We start from the raw sequence: 23,249 nt of genomic DNA on the forward strand, positions 1-23,249 counted from the left end.
TACATTCCTGACTGAGATTATTTACTAGAATTTAGATCAGGGTTATTTGCCAGAGTCTCTCAAAACTGCTCTGGTCTGCCTTATCCTTAAAAAAAACAAAAAAAAGAAAACGTGGATCTCAGTCTTTATGAAAACTACAGGCCCATCTCAAATCTTCCTGTACTAGCAAAAATAATTGAGGCGGTTGTGCATTTGCAATTGGCATCTTATTTAGAACACACCCTGGTTTTCCATCCTGACCAGTCTGGATTTTGGAAGGGCTATAGCACTGACTACATAACTGCTCTTCTAAATGACATCAGCATTAATAACCTGCATGGTGAAAAGGCTGAGCTCATGGTTGCTCTAAACATGAGAGTAACTTTTGATATTGTCGACCCTAAGTTGCTGATGTAGCAGTTGATTGATCTTGGGATAAGGGGGTATCCTCTTATCTGGTTTGCATCTTTTCTCTCTAGTACGTCATATTGTGTTGACTGAAACCCATCCCATTCTCAGTCTCAGCTTGTTTCATATGATGTACCGTAAGGATTTATTCTCCCCCCATCCTCTTTAACCTGTATCTCCTTTAGCTACATTTATCCAGAGTTTTTGTTATCTTTATGCCAATGACATTCAGGTAATTGCCTCTCTGGATCCTAAATCTTTTAATTATAAGGCAAGGTTCAAAAACTGCCTATCTGAAGTAACAAATTGGCTTCACTTATCCAAACTCAATCTTAATCCCAAAATGTCAGAGGCTATTTGGTTTGCCAGCAAGTCTGATACTGTTGATTTTCCATCCCCTTTTATTGCAGGTTTCCCATACTCAGTTAAAAAATACAGATTTTGCCCCGGGAATCAAGTTTGCTCAGTTTAGTTTTGAAGCACAAGTTTCAAAAGTGGGTCAGAGTTTCTGCTGTTTTCGGCATCATATCCATCATCTAAGGTCATTTCTGGATGTTAAAGATTTGAAAACTATAATTCTCTCCCTTGTAATTAGCCGATTAAATTATTGCAATGCTTTATATCACGGTCTTAACATTTCACATTACCTATCGACTTCATTCTTAATTCAGAACCCAGCTGCTAGGCTAATCTTTGGAAAGGGGACATTTTCCCATGTGTCTATTGCTTCAGGAGTTGCATTGGTTGCCCATTTTTCTGTGAATTCATTTGTTTTCAAGGCCGTTCAGTTTAGTAGCCCACCTTATCTTGGTAATCTATTAACATTTCATAGTCCTTGGCGTAACCTACGCTCCTCTTAACAGGAGCTTGAAACATTTCTATTTTTAAAGAAATCTAGAAAAACCTAGGGAAATGGCTTTTGCTTTCCTAGCCCAGTTGCTTTGGACTTCCCTTTCCTTTGTACTTACACTTCAGAAAGACTACAGCAAATATAGGAAAGGTTTAAAAACTCTTCTCTTTGGAAGGTTTACTGTTAAACAATTATGATAGGATTTTATTGAAATAGATATTTTTATTATGACGTTACTGTTAATGTGTGTTCACTTTGTGTTCTTATCTATTTTATTCCAACCCTTATTTTATTTGGTCAAATTATGTAACAAGATTTGATTATGATTTTTAGTATGTTTTTCTTTTATGTTGTATTTTGATTTATTTTAGATTGTAGTTAATCTATTCATTGTAAATCGCTTTGGTTCCTAAATGAAAGAAAAGTGGTTTTAGCAAGTAAAATAAACTGAGTATTGAGGGCAGGGCAGTTTTCCCAAGGGTTTTCTGTTTTGCCACAGAAATCCCTTGGGCAAAATTGCCCCCTCAATTAACATCACAGTCTCACTCAAATGCATGGTGTCATTTTCAGAATCCATGATGGAGACATTCAAATACATAGTGAGCTTCAGTCAAATACAGTAAGGAAGGCAGCATTTGCCATGGAAAAAGAAACTGAAGGACAAGAGTCATGATGTGGGATTGGAAAGAGGGACTCCAGGTCTGAGTGGGTGCTGCTTTACTGTTGGGGGGCAGGGAGGGGAGATGCATTGAAGAGCCTGGTCGTAATAACCAAAAGTGATAACAGAATTCAGGTACACTTGGGACAGGTACAGGAGGTAGTAAGGGTGAGTGGTGGGGGTGTAGGACATGTCTGGTTTTTGGGTTAGGTATAGAAGCACATGCTTATCTACCTGTAACAGTCGAGTACCATAAGAGGGAAGAGTTGACACTTGCTTGCAAAGAGTAGTGGTGTGACTAAGCCAAGCTCCAAAGGAGAGGCAAAGTTGGCTAGCATGAAGTGAGGTCAGGGCTTTAGTATTTTACCAGCTTCCCCGTAACCATATCAGGTAAGACGGGCAGCAGAGCGATTTGACTATGACTGATATGCTCCCAGTCAAGCTGGGAGATCTCCTGAGCACAGAGATTTATTTACATCATTTATAGCCCACTGATTCATTAGTCTCACCACATGATAATTCAGATACAAAGTAAAAACCTTACAAAAAATTCGTTGAAATTGTCTAATTCGTCCCAGACTAATGTACATCTCTAGTAAGAGGACAATATATATCTTTCATCCCATTTAAGATGGAAATTCAGACCAAACAGAAGCAGCAGATAGTGTGTCTGAGGTAGATGACTAAATGCAGATGATAGCAACGGTGGCTGGAGACTTGTTAAAATGCTCTAGAACCTGGGAAGTTTTTGTATTGAAAAAAAAGATGCAAACTGCTCACAAGCGATTCTGTTCCAGGATGGTGAGGCTGCTGAAGTGCTAAGTGCGAGAGAGTGGTAAGGACAAGGAAAAGTTTTATAAGCAAGGCTAGGGCAGTGTCGAGGGGTCATCTGGGAAGATTGGTTATCTTATCTAACCTCTTCTGCAGTAAAAGGTCTCATACTATATAGCCTTAAGCATATCTCAGAACCCGCCCATGTTTTGTCTGCTTTGGAAATAAAATACCATAAAGTGGCAGAGACTGAGCTGTCAGATTTTTGGACTGTGTAACTTTTCTGTGCAGACTGTTTTGTTTCCTGCAGCATTTTCCTCCTGCTGACTCATAAGTCAGGTAAACTTGAGGCGCTGCCTGCGGAAATGCAGCAGCTACGGTTGTACTATTTCATTTTCTCAGGGAGAAACGTTTGAGGCCATGTTTTGGGTTCTCTGCAGTGGTCCTCTGGCTATAGAAAGTGGTATTTGTGACAGCAGAGAGATTACTCCAAATATCTCTGCTAACTTGTAAAGAATTACCACCGGCTCACGCAGATGGCTGGAGCAAAATATAACTTTTTGTTTCTTACAAAGTCCATCCCCTTCACATAATCTATACAAGCTTGAGTTTAGTGAACTTGAAAAGTTTACTGGATCACAAGTACAAAGGCCACATGCACTTTAGTTTTAAAAGGAAAGCTAGAATGTTTCCTTACTTCCGCTGTCAGCCAAAGTGCTGGAGACCTAAAACTGGTAAGGTGCAGTCAAGCAATCAAAGAGAGCCCTCACCTCCCAGGCGCTGCGGTGCCTGGAAGTCCAAATGAATTGTGTGGAGCAAAGATAAATGCTCTAAATAATTCATTTACCCTGATGAACCTTTTCATTCTTTCTTTCTTTTTTTTTTTTTTTTTAAGAAACTAAAATATTTGTGGTAAGAAATATAAATGAATATTTGTTTCCTATATAGTTTTAGAACTTTCAAATCTTGTATTTTGATATTTTTGTTGGGGGGGGGGGGGGGCTTTGCTGGTATTACTTAATGTTGCTGCTCAAGTGTACAGTGTCGAGGACTGCTAGCATTTGGGATTTAGGCACGCTGCCTTCCGTTGGCCAGGCTGCTGGGTTTGGGTCAGCCTGAGCTGGTTACTGGGAAACCCAGGCAAAGAGGGTTTTGTTTTTTTTTTAATAAATTTATTCCAAGTGCTGCACCCGTGAACAAAATCACTATGGCAATCATCTGGTGCTTCCTATAGGCCATGAATAGGCTTCATTCATTAACATGTTATCAAAACTGCAAATAATTAAAATGAAAATTAAGAGACAAACCTATTATCCTGTATTTGGGTGATTGCGCATGAGTGAAGAAAAGCAGAAGCTACAAGAATGCAGATTTATTCAAAAGCTAAGTTATGTGCATGTGGCTTATGCGGATAGAGGCCCTTATGAAATACAGGATGTTTTTCTGTAGCACAGAATGGGAAAAAGTCCTTTTTAGGTTAGGCCTGAACTCAGTAGAGCAGACACAGCTTTGCACATAAGGCCCAATGGACGCTGTGTGCTCTTAGATAGAACATGTTTGGCTGCCACCTAGTGAGTGAATATAGCATTTACCTACTCGCCTGGATATGTGCAATGCTGCAGACCTTAAATATATAGGGCCGGACTTTAAAAGCTCTACGCGCATAAATGGCCTTATTCCATTAGCTATCCTCCAGTTCCTGGGTCGGCAAAGCCCGGGAACAGCTTTTGGATTTTTTGGATTTTTCAGCGGCTCCGTTTTCGGAGCAGCCTGGGGCTGGGGGGCCAAATTTTTTTGGAGATACCCCCCGATTCGAGCCCCGCAGGTTCCCAGGAGGGGTTCCAGGACCCGTTTTTCTAGAGAGTTCATCCTCCTCCTGCATAAATCTTATTTAGCAAGCCTGCAGGAGGAGGACAAAGGCCCCCCTATTGATCCCCCCTCCTAAAATCCCTCGCGCCACGCCGTTGACTGCTGGACCGGCTGCGGAGCCCCAGGGGCCGGTTCGGGTGTGGGTGGTCCCAGGGGTGCCCCCCCCCCTCCCGACCCCCAGCTGGACCCAGTGCTTCCGGATCCCGACGTCATCCAGGAGCCTGAGGGCACCCTCCCCCTGGAGGGGGATAACCCCAGGGTGCTTCGTTTATTCCACAAGGAGGAGTTGGAGCCCCTCATCCCATTTGTCCTCCAGGAACTGGGGTTGGAGGGGATCCCTGCGGATAACCTGATGGCCTCCTTGCCCAAAGATATGAACTCGGTCCTCGCGGGTTTGAGGGCTCCTGCTTCCGTCTTTCCCTTCCATCCCATGCTCAAGCTGTTACTTTTAAGGGAGTGGGAGGCTCCCGAGGTGGCACTCCAGGTGGGACAGGCCATGGACAAGCTCTATCCCCTCCCGGAGGAATGTTTGGAATTGTTGAAAAATCCCTCTGTGGATTCCTCCGTCTCGGCGGTCACCAAGCTTCGAGGTCTTGGCTCTCGGAGTCCGGGCGTCTTGCTGCAGCAACCTCATGCTGCGGGCAGGCCTTAGTTGGGTTCAGCAACTACTCTCCTTCCAGGACCTCCCGCCGTCCGAGGTGGAACAGGCTGAGTGTCTGGAAGCTGTCATCGCTTACAGTGCCGACGCGTTCTATGACCTCGTGTGTGTTCAGGCGAAGGCAATGGCTTCGGCGGTGTCCGCCCGGAGACTCCTCTGGCTACGCAATTGGTCGGCTGATCAGTCCTCCAAGGCCCGGCTAGGCACGTTGCCTTTCAAGGGTAAGTTGCTTTTTGGTGAGGACCTTGAGAAACTTATGGACTCCTTGGGGGACAACAAGGTCCATAAGCTTCCGGAGGACCGTCCTAAATCTACTCGGTCCTACAAGTCCTCTCTTTCTCGCTTCCGGGGCCAGCGTAGTTTTACTCCGCACGGGCGGGGTGGTTCCTCGAGGGGTTATTCTTCTTGGTCTCACTCTTGGTCGCAGCCCTTTCGTGGTCGGCGGCCCTTTCACGAGGGCCAGACCTCACGCTCCACCCCCAAGCCTGCCACACAATGAAGTTCAGCTGACTCGTTCCTTGGTCCCTCCCCTAGGCGGCCACCTCTCTTTGTTTTTCGAGGAATGGGTCAAAATCACGTCAGATCAGTGGGTTCTCGACATTATCAGAGACGGGTATGCCTTCTAAATTGACCGCGACCTACCGGATCTCTTTCTCTTTTCCCCATGCGGGCGGTCCAAGAGGGACGCGGTGGAACAAACCCTCACCAGACTCCTGGCTCTGGGCGCGGTGGTCCCGGTCCCAGAGAGGGAGCGTGGTGTCGGCCAGTATTCTATTTACTTTGTCGTTCCCAAGAAGGATGGCTCCTATCGTCCGATCCTGGATCTCAAGAGGGTCAATCGGGCCCTCAAAATTCCTCATTTCTGCATGGAAACTCTGCGAGCGGTCATTGTGGCGGTCCGCCCCAGAGAGTTTCTCACTTCTCTCGACCTCACCGAGGCATACTTCCATATTCCGATTCACCGCGACTGCCAGAAATAGCTATGCTTCCATGTTCTCAACCAGGACTTCCAGTTCCGGGCACTTCCTTTCGGTCTCGCAACCGCGCCTCGCACCTTCACCAAGGTCATGGTGGTGGTTACGGCGGCTCTTCGCAGGGAGGGAATCCTTGTTCATTCCTACCTGGACGACTGGCTCATCCGGGCCAAGTCGGCGGCCTCGTGTCACCTGGCGGTGGATCGCGTGTTGTCCCTCCTTGCTTCTCTCGGGTGGATAGTGAACTTCTCCAAGAGCGATCTTCAGCCCTCCCAGGAGTTGGAGTTCCTGGGAGCCCACTTCGACACCCGAGCAGGCAAGGTCTTCTTACCGCGTGCTGATCGAGCAAATCCAGAACCTGATTGCGCTACCCTCCCCGACGGCTTGGGACTACCTGCAGGTTCTGGGATCCATGGCTTCCACCATCGACCTCGTGCCGTGGGCCTTTGCTCATCTGCGTCCGTTACAGAAAGCTTTGCTGTCCCGTTGGTCTTTGCTGTGTCGGAACAGTTTCACATAGTCCTTCCGTTTTTGGAATCTACAGTCGACGACTTGCAGTGGTGGCTGTCGCTTCCTTATCTCCTCCAGGGGATGCCCCTCCAAGCGCCACAATGGACAATAGTGATAACGGACGCCAGTCTGTCGGGCTGGGGTGCGGTTTGTCTCTCCCAATCCACCCAGGGAACCTGGTCGCCGAGTCACTCGTTGGCATATCAATCGGTTGGAGACCCTGGCGATGCGCCTGGCCCTCCAGGAGTTTCTTCCCCTGCTCCGCGGCAAGGCGGTAAGAGTCCTGTCCGACAACTCTACCACAGTGGCTTATATCAATCGCCAAGGGGGCACCCGCAGTTCCCTGGTGGCCCTGGAAGCCAGCCATCTCTTCTCGGGCGGAGCAGCATCTACAGTGCCTGGCGGCCTCCCACATCGCGGGCAAGGAAAATATTCAAGCCTACTTCCTCAGCCGTCAAGCTCTCGATCCGGGGGAGTGGGAGCTCTCTGAGGTGGCCATGGATCTGATAGTGGACAAGTGGGGTCCTCCCCACCTAGACCTCATGGCGACCCTGCGCAACTCCAAGGCCAATCTGTTCTTCAGCCGCTGGAGGGAACACGGCTCAGAGGTTGTGGACACTCTGGCTCTTCCTTGGCCAGCGGACGTCCTTCTGTACGTCTCCCCCCCGTGGCCCCTGGTGGGAAAAGTCCTCAGAAGAATCGAACTACACCAGGACTCGTGGTTCTCGTAGCACCCGAGTGGCCGCGGAGGCCGTGGTTCGCAGATCTCGTCAATCTGGCGACGGACGGACCTCTCCGACTCGGTCATCTCACTCGCCTGCTTCGGCAGGGGCCTGTATTTTTCAACCAGGCCGATCACTTCTGTCTAGCGGCCTGGCTTTTGAACGGCGATGCCTGAGGCGTAAGGGCTATAAGGAGGAGGTCATCTCCACCTTGCTTCGGGCCCGAAAACAGTCGACTTCCCTGGCCTACGTGCGTATCTGGAAGGTTTTTGAGTCTGTTTGTGTGGAATCGGGTATCCCAGCGCGTTCCGCCCCAGTCTTATCTTTTCTTCAGAAGGGTCTCTCTAAGGGCCTCTCCCTCAGTTCTCTGCAAGTTCAAGTTTCTGCGCTCGGCTGTCTCTTGGGTCGAGTGGAAGGTCATTCCTTAGCAGCTCATCCAGACGTGATTCGTTTTCTGAGGGGCGTTAAGCATCTTCGCCCCCCTTCTTGGGCCACTTGTCCGTCGTGGAGTCTTAATCTGGTCCTTCGGGCCCTCTGTGCGGCCCCGTTCGAACCTTTCTGTCGCACAACGCTAAAAGACCTTACGCTAAAGACTGTCTTTTTGGTTTCCATTTCTTCCTCTTGGCGGATCTCTGAAATTCAAGCATTGTCCTGTCGGGAGCCCTTCTTGCGCTTCTCTGATTCCGGGGTCTCTCTCAAGACGGTCCCTTCTTTCTTACCTAAAGTCGTTTCTGGCTTTCATGTCAACCAGTCAGTGGAACTTCCAGCGTTCTCCCCAGAGGAGGTTGCGGGTACGACTGGGGGTGATCTCCGTCGGCTGGACGTCAAGCGAGTTCTGCTTCGCTACCTCCAGATTACTAACTATTTTCGGGTCTCGGACCATCTCTTCATTCTCTGGAGCGGTCCCAATCGGGGTAAGCCAGCTTCTAAGACCACTATTGCACGGTGGTTGAAGGAAGCCATCTCCTCAACCTATCTTTGCCAAGGTCGACCTGTGCCAGAGGGCCTCAAGGCTCATTTTCTACGCTCTCAAGCCACCTCGGGCAGAGAGTCAATTCGTTTCTCCACAGGAAATTTGCAGGGCCGCCACATGGACGTCCTTGCATACCTTTTCTCGACACTACCGTCTGGATGTGCAAGCTCCGGTTGCTGGATCTTTTGGGCAGCAAGTGCTTCGAGCGGGACTGTCTCGGTCCCACCCAGTTTAGGGAAGCTTTGGTACATCCCACAGTCTGGACTGATCGGGGTACATACAGGGAAAGGAAAATTAGTTCTTACCTGTTAATTTTCGTTCCTGTAGTACCACGGATCAGGCCAGACGCCCTTCCCTGTCTTTCTTTCTGTCCTCTCAAAGCTTGTTTTCTTGCAGGTTTACAGATTCTAATACTTCAGGTTTTTGTGCAAGAATACTGAGAAATTACACCGGAAGCCTTGGTTGTTTTAAACACCAAGTATATGCAAGAGCGTATAGCTGTATCATGTTCATTCTATTGCTCTACAGTTGCTCCGTTGAGCTTTATGGTTACTTGCTTGATCCTATTTTGGGTTTATTGTTTTCTGCTTTGACATTGGTTATACTGAAGGGTTACAGAATAGGCTCTGTCCTCATATAGACTAAAAATGAAAGGATATCCTGTTTCCACCTGCTGGAAAGGACCCACAGTCTGGACTGATCCATGGTACTACAGGATCAGTCAGGTACTACAGGAACCGTGGTACTACACGATCAGTCAGGTACTACAGGAACGAAAATTAACAGGTAAGAACTAATTTTCCTTTTTTGTTTGTATTAACAACCTGCTTTTCAGTTAGGGAAAATTCGAAAAGCATTAGGTTCGGTGATTTTTTTACATATAGGCACATGGACTATGTTTGCTTTTAATGTTTAATCCCTCTCTGTTGGGATGCCATAACTCTCCTGTTTCATTAGTATCGTTCAAGGATACATTTTTCTGAACCATGCACTGCTGAGTGACTGTCTGCTTTCCCCCTTGTTCTAGTTTAAAAGCTGCTCTATCTCCTTTTTGAAAGTTAGTGCCAGCAGCTTGGTTCCACTCTGGTTAAGGTGGAACCCATTCTTTCAGAAAAGTCTCCCCTTTCCCCAAAAGTTTCCCTAGTTCCTGATAAAGCTGAATCCCTCTTCCCTGCACCATCGTCTCATCCACACATTGAAATTCTGGAGCTCTGTCTGTCTCTGGGGACCTGCACATGGAACAGGAAGCATTTCAGAGAATGCCACCCTAGAGGTTTTGGATTTCAGCTTCCTACCTAAAATCCTAAATTTGGCTTCCAGACCCTCTCTCCCCCACATTTTCCTATGTCGTTGGTGCCCACATGTACCACGACAGCCGGCTCTTCCCCAGCACTGTCTATAATTCTATCTAGGTGACGCGTGAGGTCTGCCACCTTCGCTCCAGGCAGGCAAGTTACCAGGCGGTCCTCACGTCCACCAGCCACTCTATCTACATTTCTAATAATCAAATCACCAACTATGATCACCAGCCTAACCCTTCCCTCCTGGGCAGTAGCCCTGGGAGACTTGTCCTCAGTGCGAGAGGACAATACATCACCTGGAGAGCAGGTCCTTGCTATAGGATCACTTCTTGCTACACTAGTGTGATGTTCTACTGGGAGACCTTTGCAGCACTGGGGCTGCCAGACTGGATTTAGGACTTGGCTACTTTGTCCCTGAAGGTCTCATCAATGTACTTCTCTGTCTGCCTCAGCTCCTCCAAGTTTGCTACTCTAGCCTCCAGCGATCGGACTCGTTCCCTGAGAGCCAGGAGCTCTTTGCACCGTGCACACATACAATCTCTCACTGGTGGGTAAAAAAATCATACATGTGATACTCAATGCAAAAGACTGGAAAGCCTCCCTCTTACTGCTGGACTGCTGGCTTCATCTTAGTTTTATTGAGTTCCTAGTTAAGTTTAGGATACTAAGGGAGTTGGAATGAGAGTATTTTGAATTTACTAATTAATCAGCTAGTGTCCGACAAGGGGATGATTAAACTTTCAATAAGAGCTGGCACAATAGTATGATTTAGATAAGACCCTGATTGATTTTTAATCAGAAAGTGTCTCGTGCCTAAAAATCAAGGGTTGAGTGGGTGGGAAAGACAGACACTAGAATTAACTATCTCTGGCATTCTTATTACCTCAGACACTCACAAACTCTAAAGAATATATCCTTTAATTTCACCTTTCACCAAACTTTTATAAGCTCAAAAATTTCTGAAAACTATACTTACCAATCCTCTTTAACCATCTGTAAATTAATCTTCACTTAGTTAATGGAAGAGTTTGAGATTCCGGTCCTCCTTTACTGTAAAGGTGCAGGGCTGCTGGAAGCTGGTGCTGTGGATGTCAATCTCTGGATCACTTGTAGTGACTTCTGGACTCCTCTCCCGGGAGATGCTGGGAGCAGTATGCAGATGAGCCTTCCGGTCCTCCTCTACTGATACACAAGTGCTGTCTCCAGAACTAATGTATAGCATTTCTATAGCATTACAGATACACAAAAGAGATTGAGTTCTATGGAGCAGGAACCATCTAGTTGAGAGAAACAGACCGCACAAATGATTTTCGTACAAAAGATTGAAGAACAACGAGTCAGGATTTTTAGGTTTAAAAGTAAATTTAAAGATGAGTCTAAGTGGGACCTGAGCATGACCAAAGATGGAACAAGACCCTCCAACCCAGGAGCGCTGTTCCAGGCCTGCAGTGCCGTAGGACAGACAGCTCTGAGCCTGGAGTCAGCAATGGAGGGAGAAGAGACCAGACAAATGGAGGTCACGAGAAGGGATGAGGTGGAAGATAAGAGAGAAGTGGTGTGGAGTTTCCTTCTTGTGGGTGAACAGAAGTAGTTTCAATCGAATGTGGAAACAGATAGGGAGCCAATGAGGAGCTGTGAGAACTAAAAAAAAAAATCTGTATTAAGTTGCAAAGCATGTTAAATGTATTAAAGATCTGTGGGTTTCTTTCTTGAGTAATTCCACACTTGCATGGGTAGGAAGCATTGTTAACGATCACTAAAATCTGCACCACGCCTCAGCCGCAATCCTGCCTGGGACAAATTAAACTTTTCATTGCATCAAATTTGTGATGTGGGTGTCTACAAAAGGTATGGAAGTTCCAACCTTTATAGAATAGCAGGACGTGAAACTTCTCCATTTAGAATAACGCAGTCTCCCCTGTCCAGTCTCTTTACTGTTGTCCTGTTGTCTCTATAAGAGAATTTCCTAGCGTGTAGCAGATGGACTCATTACAAATGGGTATAGTGTGCTTGTGCTAGCAGTTGGAGACGGATCTGATGTCAGCACGTGGTACATATACCCCTGCAGGAAGTGCAGCAACTCAGTAATTTCCGTCTCCAAAGCAGTTTGGAGCTACCTTACGCTCGCTGAGCGTTTTTCCAAATTATGACGACTAAATTCTTAGAAGACATCCTACCTGAAGACGAGCCCTGCACTCCTGCAGTGATACCCTCGGGTCCATCCCCCAGTTGAGTTTCCCGAGGTGATTTCCGTGGTCCCTCGGAGGTAAGCGCCTCGGTCCGGTGGCCGGATCGCGGCAGGGACCTAGCCCCTGAGTGAAAAGGGCTCGGGCGCGGCATAGAGGCAGCCTCGGTCCCGGTGAGGACTTAGCCCCCGAGCGAGACGAGTTTGGGCGCGGCTTAGAGGCAGTGGGTGCACTTCCTCGAGCGCGGCGGTGACGGTACTTACCCTCTCCCCTCGCAGCCGAAGACCGCCCGGGTCGCAGCCGGGAAACGCCGAAGATCAGGTAAGGCGTACATCTTTACTTTATTGGTCTCCGAAGAGCGAGGATTAGCAGGGTCTGCCTACGTGGCAGCCTGCCAAGGAGGTCGCCATCTTGCCTGCCTGCTCGCCGTCGCCATCTGCCCTGGTTTGCCGCCTCGATCTAAGCGGGGCGACGGGCGTGTATGTGAGGCGCCCAAAAATATTTGGGCGCCCATTGCTAAGCGCACGTTGATAGGCGCACATTGCTAAGCGCATTGTTAAGCGTTACTAAGCGCACGTTGATAGGCACTCATTCATAGGCGCTCATCATAGGAGATCAGACGCGATGGAGCGTATGAGAACCCATGCGTCTGCAGAGCCGGCACCTCCAGATTCAGGCATAAGAGCTCTAGGCCTCTGCTCAGCATGCCACCTCAGAGCCACACAAAGCGAGGAAGCAGACTCCCTATGTGCCCAATGTGAGGAGGCCCTGGGAGTTCCAGGCCAGGGCCGGTCTCAGCCCAGTTTGACTGCCAGTTCCTCAGGGAACACCCCGAACCTAGCAGGCTGCGGTGAGCAGCCAGGGAACCCCACAGACCTGGTGCCCCTACGGCTAGACCCTGCTTCACTCTCCTGGGTGGAATTATTCAAGGGGATTCATACCTTCGTCAAGATGCAGTCTGATCCCCAACCGGACCCATACGTACCGGATGGCCCTGCCCTGGGACCTTCCAGACCTACACATGGCCACCCGCCACCCGGAAGCCCCACTTATGGGGACTCGGATTACTCTGAGGAAGAGGGCGAGCCCCCCGAGGAGGGAGAACTCCCCTCGGGGATAGAGCCGTATCGAACCATGAGACGCTTCTTTCCTAAGGAGGATCTTCCAGACCTGGTCTCTCAATGCCTGTTGGAGCTGGCTATCCCGGGCCAGGGCACCCCAGGGGAACCCAGGATGAACCCCCTGCTAGAGGGCCTGCGTCAAACGGCTCACCATTTTCCCCTTCTACAAGCAGCACAGCAGTTAATCGATCTGGAATGGAATGCGCCGGAGGCTTCATTCAAAGGGGGTCGGGCTTTGTCTAGCACAGTGGTTCTCAACCCTGTCCTGGGGACCCCCCCAGCCAGTCGGGTTTTCAGGATATCCACAATGAATATGCATGAGAGAAAATTTGCATACACTACCTCCATAACATGCAAATTTTCTCTCATGCATATTAAGTGTGGATATCCTGAAAACCCGACTGGCTGGGGGGGTCCCCAGGACAGGGTTGAGAACCACTGGTCTATGTACCCCCTAGACCCGGCAACCAAGGAGCTGCTGACGTGCCCGATGGTAGACGCCATAGTTAGCGCAATTGTGAAGCGCACCACCATTCTGGTGGAGGGAGGGGCGGCCCTCAAGGATGCACATGACCGGCGCATGGACGCCATTCTAAAACAAGCCTTTGAGGTGGCAGCCATGTCCCTACGAATTGCGACCTGCTGCACCGTGGTGACGTGCTCCTGCTTATCACAAGCCAGGAACAACACCCCGGGAGAAGAAATGGAATCAGCACTCTCGTTCCTCACGGACGCTGCCTCCGACCTCGTCCGTACAGCAGCCAAGGGAGTGTCATCCTCAGTGGCAGCCAGAAGACACCTCTGGTTACGAAATTGGTCGGCCGACTCCTCCTCCAAGACTCGCCTTACAAGAATGCCCTTTAAGGGATCCCTCCTGTTCGGCAGCGACCTCGAGAAACTAGCTAATAAATGGGGCGCATCTCCATTACCCCGTCTACCGGAAGACAGGTCAAGGAGGAACCAGCGCCCTTTTCCTAGACCATCCAGAGGTAGAAGCTCTCAACACTTCAATCCTTACAGGGCTCGCTACCAAACACCTCGTTCTCAGACCAGGAACCAGTCCTTTCGGACCAGGCACAACAAGAGGGGAACCGGCTCGGGGTCGGGTCCCGGCCGCACCCCACAATGAGAATCAGCCGACCCATCTGGGGGAAGAAGGGGGCAGGCTAACCCTATTTTACCGCAGGTGGGTCGAGATTACTTTGGACCAGTGGGTCCTCGCCATTGTCCGGGAAGGGTATTACCTGGACTTCCTTCATCTCCCTCCGGACAAGTTTGTGGAATCACCTTGTCCGCCCCTCAAGAAGGCGGCGCTGGCAGCTACCTTGGAGAGACTCCTGCCCCTAAAAGCCATAATCCCAGTGCCTGCATGGGACACAAATTCTGGGCATTACTCCATTTATTTCATTGTCCCCAAGAAGGGGGGCACCTTCAGACCCGTCCTGGACCTCAAGTCAGTCAACCGGCACTTACGGGTCCCAGGATTTCGCATGGAAACACTGCGGTCAGTCCGAAGTGCAATACAGCCAGGGGAGTATCTCACATCCCTGGATCTCTCAGAGGCCTATTTGCATATCCCAATTCATCGGGATCATCAGCGTTACTTACGCTTCAAAGTCCTGGATCAGCACTTTCAGTTCCGGGCTCTACCCTTCGGGTTAGCCACCGCGCCACGGACCTTTACCAAGGTAATAGTAGGAAGGAAGGCATTCTCGTCCATCCCTACCTAGACGATTGGCTGATCAGGGCAAAGTCACCGGAGGAGAGCCACCGGGCAACCAACAGAGTTATATCTCTTCTGGAAAGCCTAGGATGGGTAGTCAACATAAACAAGAGTTCCCTACAGCCTTCGCAGTCGCTGGAATACCTAGGAGTCTGATTCGACACCCAGGAAGACAAGATCAGCCTGACCCCCAAGAGGAAATCAAAACTCCGGGATCACTTGCAGAATCTGCTGAGCACCACTCGGCCCACAGCTTGGGATTACCTACAGGTCCTCGGCCTAATGGCCTCCACTCTGGAAGTGATACCATGGGCACGGGCTCATATGAGACCGTTACAGCGCGCCCTCCTATCTTAGTGGTGCCCACGATTACAGAACTACACCGTGCATCTACCTCTACCGGCCAGAGTACGGAATCAGTTACGGTGGTGGCTGCAGCCCGGCCACATGAGCCGGGGGTCAAGGATGTCCTCCCCAACCTGGACCCTGCTCACTACAGATGCCAGCCTGAGCGGCTGGGGAGCTCACTGCGAAGAGCTAACCGCCCAGGGGCGGTGGAACAGAGAAGAGTCAGGGTGGAACATCAACCGACTAGAGGCACGGGCAGTCAGGTTAGCCTGCCTGCGATTTGCCCACAGACTTCAAAACAGAGCAGTCAGAGTGATGTCTGACAACGCCACCATGGTGGCATACATCAACTGACAGGGCGGAACCAGAAGCCGACAGGTATCCTTAGAAATAGCCCCCCTGATGGCTTGGGCGGAAGCAAATCTCCAGGACATCTCCGCCGTCCACATTGCCGGGAAGGACAACGCCACGGCAGACTTCCTCAGCAGAGAAAGCCTAAACCCGGGGGAATGGCAGCTGTCACCCACGGCCTTCCAGATGATTGTGGATCAGTGGGGGACCCCGGGCATGGACCTACTAGCGGACAGGTCCAACGCTCATGTACCCAGATACTTCAGTCGCAGGCGAGATCCTCTATCCCACAGGATCGACGCCCTGGTGCAGCCATGGCCTCCGGGGATCCTGCTATATGCCTTTCCCCCATGGCCCCTGCTGGGTGCCATTATACGCAAGATTCAGCGGCTCAGAGGCCTAGTTCTTCTGGTGGCCCCGGACTGGCCAAGAAGATCCTGGTACGCAGACATGAGAAGACTACTGGCAGGGGATCCTCTACCCCTGCCCCCTCACAGGGACCTACTGCGACAAGGTCCCATCCTCCACGAGAATCCAGCTCAATTCTCTTTTACGGTCTGGCCATTGAGAGGGCTAGACTGAAGAAAAGGGGATACTCGGGGCCGGTAATAGATACACTCCTCCGAGCACGCAAGTTCTCCACATCACTAACTTATATAAGGATCTGGAGAGTATTTGAAGCCTGGTGCGAAACTCGCAGCACCAATCCGCATATCGCTAGAATCCCCATCATTCTGGATTTCCTGCAAGATGGACTTCAGAAGGATCTGTCCCTCAGTTCAATCAAGGTTCAGGTGGCAGCGCTATCCTGCTACAGCCCCAGGAGTGCCAGCAACAGCATTGCCACACACCCAGACGTTTCATGTTTCCTGAAAGGAGTCAAACACATCCGCCCGCCACTGAAGTGGCCAGTGCCCCTGTTGAACTCAACCTAGTCTTGGAATTCCTAGCGGGACCTTCCTTCAGACCCCTCCGAGGCCTGTCCCTCCATTTGTTAACCTTGAAGATGGTGTTCTTGCTGGCCGTATGCTCAGCACGCCGCATCTCAGAGCTACAAGCGCTGTCCTGCCGCGATCCGTTTCTCAGAATCACTCCAGGGGCTATCCATCTTTGCACAGTTCCTTCCTTCTTACCCAAAGTAGTCTCACACTTCCACCTCAACCAAACCATATCCTTGCCAACCACGGAAGGTTTGAAGAAGTCAGAAAAAGGTCGAATACTGCGCCATCTCGACGTTGGCAGGCTGCTGTCCAGATACCTGGAAATGTCGGAAGCAGTACGGAAGACGGACCACCTGTTCATCCTCCATAGTGGGAAGAAGCAAGGAGAAGCGGCCGACTATTGCCCGCTGGATCAAGGAAGTTATCAAGGCGGCCTACATAGAAGTGGGGAAACCACCGCCTCTACGGGTCAAGGCTCACTCTACCAGAGCCCAAGCGGCCTCCTGGGCAGAAACTAGGATGCTGTCGCCTGCAGAGATATGTAAAGCGGCAATGTGGTCCTCCCTCCATACCTTCTCCAGATTCTACCATCTGGACGTCCAGGCCAGGGAGGATACAGCATTTGCAAGGGCAATCCTAAACGGACCTCAGGCAGCCTCCCACCCAGTCCGGGAGTAGCTTTTGTACATCCCATTTGTAATGAGTCCATCTGCTACACGCTAGGAAATGGAGAGATTACTTACCTGATAATCTCGTTTTCCTTAGTGTAGACAGATGGACTCAGCATCCCGCCCGGCTGCCGATAGACATGGGGTTTTCACCAATTCGAGGTAAGCCATGTTTTTCTTACATAGGGCATCCACCCTACCGGGTGTCGACGCCTTCTGGTTGAGAACACTGGCGGTCTCCAGCTACCATCAATCGGTCAGGTTAATCGTGTTTGGTTAATCAATTGGTCAGTCACACATATATCCATGAAGATTACTGAGTTGCTGCACTTCCTGCAGGTATATGTACCACGTGCTGACGTCAGATCCGTCTCCAACTGCTAGCACGAGCACACTATATCCATTTGTAATGAGTCCATCTGTCTACACTAAGGAAAACGATATTATCAGGTAAGTAATCTCTCCATTTCCAAGCATTTTCCCCATCTACTCCAAATGGGAGAAATGCATTTAAAAATAAAGCCTTTTATGTCCCCTTTCTCATTATCTGTAGGAGTCTTAATGTGATTGAAAGCATAAATACTTCATTCCTCCAGGAGGAGAGACCTTTAAATAGGAATTGTGCAGTGGGGTACACAGGCCAAAACTCTAGGGTAGGTTTTTTTTTATGTTAAGAAGAGAAATATATTAATGCTGCCTTATAAAAAGAAATCTTCAAGCAGCAACATTTGTTAGAAAAAGTGATTGTTAGTAAGGAGGTGGATGTCTGTGTGAAAGGTGGTGGCGGTTTCCTCTAGCTTTTACTGAAGGGTAAATACATTCTTTAATCCAGAGAGCCATGTATTCACGTACAGCCCATTGCATGGTTTCTTCTAGGAGCCTTGGCATGGTAGACAGAAACCCTGTAGGGAAAGTTTCACTTCTGAACTTTCCTCCAAGCAAGCCGAGGCTCTCTGCCTTTGGCCCAGAAAGAAGAGAGGGTAGCTCAGCATGCCTGAGGACATCAGATGCTGCCAGGTTTGCCCTTGGACTGAGCTCAACAACCAGCTTAATGTGTCCGGTTCAGGACCTGGAAAATAAAAATAATAGTAATGCAGTAGATGTCAGTAAATAATCTGTGTCTTTTGGTGTGACCCCAGTCTGCCCATTGCCTTGCAGTTCTGGTTCTCCTGAGAGAGCCTATTTCTTTTGCTGGTCTTTTATGTGATCACCCTACAAGTAAAGGGTTTTTTGGCAGGAACGGGAGAAGATATGGCAGTTGGATTTATTAGTAAAGCGGTATAGAGTATGGAAGACTTAGCTGTCTGTTGTCTTCATGAGCATCATCGCACTGCATTTCACCTGAAGCAGTAAAGGCTCTGTTTACCACTATCATACAGCAGCAAATGACTGGGGACTCTAATTCTCAATTGTGTGTACTGGAAAGATAATGCAGTCACAACATTTAATTGCATCATTTGCGGAAAGTATGGTGGGCAGATTAAGAGCTCTTGAAATCCCTAAGCAACTTCGATGTATGAATTTTACTGAATACATCTGTTGAACATTTCCGCCGTCCATTGTTTAGCGGATAAATTGCATTACAGTGCATAAATGAAATCATTTTTTCTTTATTTCATAAATGTCCTTCATACTAAAGGAGGAGATTGCATTCCAGTGTTAACAGGATACAGAATAGCTGTTCTGAATTTATAATGTCATAACTGGCACCCTATCCTGTGGAATAATAGGGTATAATATGCACTGGCTGTTAGCTGTATTGGTTTTCCAAATATTACTATTGTATCCTGCTATTCTTTAATTTAGTTATTTCTCTCTTTCCATAAAAGTAAGAGAAGTAAATGTTTCCCATATGTCCAAACACTTTGTTTTCTTTCTGTCATTTATGTGCAGTGAAAGATTTTTCTATTTCTGTTCCATTCCATAAATATGTTGCAGCCAGTCAAAGGAAGGAAGGATGTGGTGTCTGCTGCCAGGGTCTGGTGATTAGCCAACCTATTTCCAAGTACCAGAGGGTCAATAAGGGAGGCGGTTCCTTTCCCTTCACTCCCCAGTAGAGTCAGACTCCTACCCTTCAGAAAGAGGGATCCAAGAATGCCCATAGCATTACTGTGGAATCCGATTTCAAGAGAGTTCTTGCTGGCTGGCATTGGTTTTGATTTTGCTTTTATTCTAATGTTTGTCAGCAAGTTGGTGACCTTCTCTCCTTCAGTGGAAATGTTTTACTTTGCATGGTGCTACACACACTGACCGCATGCTGCCAAAAAAATGCACTGCCATGCAGAGGGACCTGGGTTTGATTTCGGCTCGGCCTTCCTTTCCCTGGGTTGGCCAGGGCTGTGGATGTAATGGAGGCAGCGTTCATGGCCCCTTGAGTTGGAAGGAGAAGAATTCACAGTTATTACATGATAATATCTAGCGGGCAGCTGTAGTGCCCATGAGTGCAGGGCGCTGTAAGGGAGTCCTGGGGGTTGGCCCTTGCCCAAGAACTGTTGCCACAACGGGAGTGGAAGCAGAAAATCCTCTGCTGGTTGGAGATGACCGCTCCTGTGCCAGACTGAGCCCTAGTTTCACTTGAACTGGAAATAGAAAGGAGAAGGAGGAAACCATAATAGTTATAAAACTGAAATGGTTTCAGGCATCATTTATATCCTTTCCTGGAAATTAGACATAGCAAATCTGCCAGTGGAAAGGAGAAATTAACTAAACAGCACATTGTGCTATACAATTCTCTTGTGTTGTCATACCCTGTAAACATGGAAATCAAATGTTTATATGTCATTAATAGGATGTTGTAATACATATAAAATTAGTATGTCTGTTATTTGTTACTTTTATCGATATCAATATTCTCCTTAGTTATGTACCTGGTTTCTATTGTATCCAAAGTTTGCTCCCTGTAAGTATGTATGGTATATCGATGCTGGGATTTGAAATATGTAGTTTCCTCCTTGTATAGTGTCTCTTACTCTGACAAGATCTAAATTATGTTACAAATAACACAAGCACTTCAGAAACTCAAAACAAGTGCCCATCACGGGGATGGAACCTTGCAGTGTTGGGCGCACAGCACACGAAGCATTGGAGGTGGAGACAGATGGAACCTCCCAAAACACCTGGTGCAGGACGTGGAGCAGCCGTGGAGGGCCCCTGGCTTAACAGAGACTTTTGGGCCAGTCTTGATGTTTTATGTTACCTACCAGTGCACAGTGGCACTTTTAGGTTGGCTTGTTTGTTTTCAGTCAACCTTATGCAGCCCGGAAAGAAAGGCGAAGCCAAAAAGCAAGCTTCCTGACAAACTGGAGGGGTTTTCAGAATCATGATTTTGTATTTTAGTTTAACTTCTCATATCATGGCTTACCTCATAGATTACTGCACCAATTGCAATTATTACAATATCCTGCTTGTAAGATTCTTACTAATGCTTTGGCAAGAGATCTGCACTGGCTTCCATTTGAATTAAAAATAGAGTTTAAGGTTCTCCAGTTCGTTTATAAGCATTCAAAGCAGTGTGGCCCATTGTATCTTCAGGAGTTACTATATGCCTACAGGCTGTTTAAGGCATTGGTCTTCTCAATTAGACTTCCTCTACCTTCTCAGGTGTGCTGATGTGTAAGACTGCTTTGATGGTCCTCGTCTACGGAATAAAGTTCCTGTAGACATTCGAGTAAAGCTCTCTTAGCTGAAGTGTAGGCAACAAATCAATGTTTGGTCATTCAACTTGATACGTTTTTAGGAATTTCATCTTTGCCCCAGTATTTATGGTGGGATATTCTCTCTTTTGAAGTTCGCAGGCACAGACTGTCGATGGGCTAAGAGATAAGTGGGTGGAAGGGGGAGTGGGTGGAGTGTATAACTTTTTATTAATTTTCTGTATTCCTGTTATTCTCATAGCACAAGCACGATGGTAGTCCTCACATATGGGTGACATCACAGGATGGAGCCCAATCACGGAAAACTTCTGTCAAAGTTTCCAGAACTTTGACTGGCCCCTACTGGGCATGCCCAGCATGGCACTAACCCTGCAGCCAGCAGGCGTCCCCTTCAGTCTTCTTTTTTCCACTCAGCAGTAGCCTCGCTCTTAAGGAGCTCTGCAGAGATTCCTGACAGGAATTTTCCTCACGGAATTACTAAAAGTTAATTTGCCCCACAGGGGTCCCTCCTCGAACTTTTTCAAGCTGGGGTACTCCGGTAAGATTTTACCCGTTCTCCGTCGATTACCGTCGAGTTTGGCCCTCACGGCCTACTGGCCGTCGACCGTACCGCGGCTCAATTTTTGCCATGGCCATGGTGTCTGGGTTCCGTTGGTGCCCGGACTGTAATCGCATCATGTCCATCACAGACCCCCATAAAGTCTGTGTAAGGTGTCTTGGACGAGAGCACGATGTCTTGACCTGCACCAAATGTATCCTTATGACACCAAAAGGTCGCAAGGCCAGAATGGAGAAGATGGAACTTCTCTTCCATGCTCAAACCCTGACTCCATCCATTACATCGATGTCGTCAGAACCGGCACCGTCAACTTCGCGCCAGCATCGTCCACAGGCCGGTGACCGTCCAGCATCGACGACATCTCGGCTTTCGACACCCTCTACTCCCCCTCAAGACTGAGGGGATTGTAGAGACAAACATCGCCACCGGCATAGAAAGTCTCAGACCATCAAGGGAGCGAAATCACCGACCTCGCCATCATCCAAGCCGCTGTCGAAGAAACCCCGTCCAGAAAAGGCACCGACCTTTTCGGCAACCGGGTCACCGAGGCAACCCTCCCCTGATAGGGTATCAGGAGCCGCGACCTGCCTTTAATGATGGTCCCTCCGGCTATGCTTCTGCCTCCTTCTTCTTTTCTGGAGCCGGGGCTGCTTGCTCCAGGTCTCTGAGAAGAACTGGACCGGATGGTTCAGGAGGCCATCAACAAGGCGATGCTCTCCAGGATGGAAGCGCTCATAGCCGCTTTTCCACCGATGGACCCTGGGTCACCGCTGGTGCTGGTACCTTCCCTGCTCACTCTGTCATCGGGAGGAGAAACACCGTTTCACATTCGTCCTTCGGGAGTTCTGCCTCAGCCATCGGTGCCGATACGCCCGTCGGCGCCACCAAGCCACCCATCGATGCCTGCGCCAGTGCCTTCGATGCCTTCATCGGTGCCTCAGATTATTCCTTCGATTCCTTCGGAGCCTAGACCAGGACCTTCAGGTATCCTACCATCCCGTCCCCCTCTACATCCTAGAGGCACAGGTGCTGATCCCTATGATACCTGGACTGATGATTCCTCACCAGACATCAATGACTTGCCTTCACCACCTTCACCCACTGAAAGTAGAAAGTGTTCTCCTCCAGAGGACCTTTCCTTTATAAATTTTGTGAAGGAAATGTCTGAATTGGTTCCCTTCCAATTACAGGCTGAACAGGATGATAGACATCAGATGATGGAGTTACTCCAGTTCCTGGATGCTCCCAAGGTAATAACCTCCACCCCTATCTTCTTCAGGAGATCCAAGTTCTTCTGGATCTCCTGAAGAAGAACTGGGAGCATCCTGATTCCATTGCTCCAGTCCACAGAAAAGCTGACACTACCTATTTGGTGCAGTCAGCTCCGGGCTTTCAGAAACCACAATTGGATCTCCAATCTGTAGTGGTAGAATCTGCACAGAAGAGAGCAAAGAGGTCAAAGCCTCACACTTCCTTTCCCCCTGGCAAGGAACAGAAGTTTTTAGATGCCATTGGTCGCCGAGTCTTCCAAGGATCAATGCTCATCTCCTAAATTGCCGCTTATCAGCTCTATATGACCCAATATAACAGGGTCATTTTTAAGCAGATGCAAGACTTGACAGACTCCCTGCCTCAGCAATTTCAAGATCAGCTCTAAACCCTAGTAAACAAGGGTTTTGAGGCAGGCAAGCATGAGATCAGATCATCTTATGATATCTTTGATACTGCCACTAGGGTATCTGCAGCGGCTATTTCGGCGAGAAGGTGGGCCTGGCTCAAGTCTTCTGACCTTCGCCCTGAGGTACAAGACAGGTTATCCGATCTACCCTGTGTAGGAGATAATCTGTTTGGAGAACAGATTCAATGGACAGTGGTGGAACTTAAGGACCATCATGAGACCCTCTCTCTGATGCCTTCTGACTATTCTTCTAAACAGCCCTTCAGAAAGGACTCTAAAAAGTCATTCTTCCGCCCGAAGAAGTCCTACCCGCCATCGACCGGATCCCATGCCACGAGACCTTTTCAA

This window comes from Rhinatrema bivittatum, chromosome 10 (assembly GCF_901001135.1).
Source record: "Rhinatrema bivittatum chromosome 10, aRhiBiv1.1, whole genome shotgun sequence".
NCBI lineage: Eukaryota > Metazoa > Chordata > Amphibia > Gymnophiona > Rhinatrematidae > Rhinatrema > Rhinatrema bivittatum.